The sequence below is a fragment of the Papio anubis genome, chromosome 9, assembly GCF_008728515.1.
Source record: "Papio anubis isolate 15944 chromosome 9, Panubis1.0, whole genome shotgun sequence".
Lineage (NCBI taxonomy): Eukaryota > Metazoa > Chordata > Mammalia > Primates > Cercopithecidae > Papio > Papio anubis.
Window position 1 is genome coordinate 26,205,204 of NC_044984.1, and position 980 is coordinate 26,206,183.

A 980-nucleotide genomic window follows, 5' to 3' on the forward strand; every position below is an offset into this window, starting at 1 on the left:
GCACTACAGGGTGGAGTGATGATACAGGCAGGCTTGAGTGAACAGCTAACCCTACTGCCCCACAACCTTCCGTGGCCTAATGCAGAGAAGACAGAGATGAAGCTGGACAAGGGGCTCCCACCTCATTCTTGTACCTGGGTCCATTCAGCCTCAAAAATGGTATAACAAAACAGCATTCACCACTATCACGCATGAACTCAAGGACCACTGGCACAGAGGAGAGACTAGGGTATTGCTTGCACTCTTAGGCAAATGAAATTTCATATATTTGCCAGTTCCCAGAACACCTAAGACTGAAAGTGCAGCTGGGAGCAGTGGCTCACATTTGTAATCTCAGCACTGTGGGATGCCAAGGTGGGAGGATCACTTGAAGCCAGGAGTTCAACACCAGCTTTGGCAATAAAACAAGACTCTGTCTCCACAAAAAATTCAAAAACTAGCCGGGCATGGTGGCACATGCCTGTAGTCCCAGCTACTCAGGAGACTGAGGTGGGAGGATCACTTGAGCCCAGGAACTCAAGGCTGCAGTGAGCAAGGATCGCACCATTGCACTCCAGCCTGGGCAACAAACCGAGACCCTGTCTCTTTATAAAAAAAAAAAAAAAAAAAAAAGTACAATATATACAATTACAAATTTCCTTTGTGCAAAATGACCCTACTTTCCTATAAATCTCAGCTCCACTGGTCTCTTTTTGAACAAGTAAACCAGTGCCGAAAACCAAGAGTGTCTTCACTGACTCACCCTGGGGAGGGACATGCCAAGGACACACGGACAAATATTTCCTTTCATCCTTCCTCTGAGTTTCAGTCTAAAGTGAGGCAAGTAGAAAAATCTTTTTTGTTAGTATTCACTACACTGAAATTAAAAACCGAAATCTCGTATTTTTAAAAAGTGATCTGAAAACTCTCATAAAGTATCAGATACAAATGGGTAATCTTAGTAACAAGAATGAGAAATATAATGACTATCATTTTTAGTG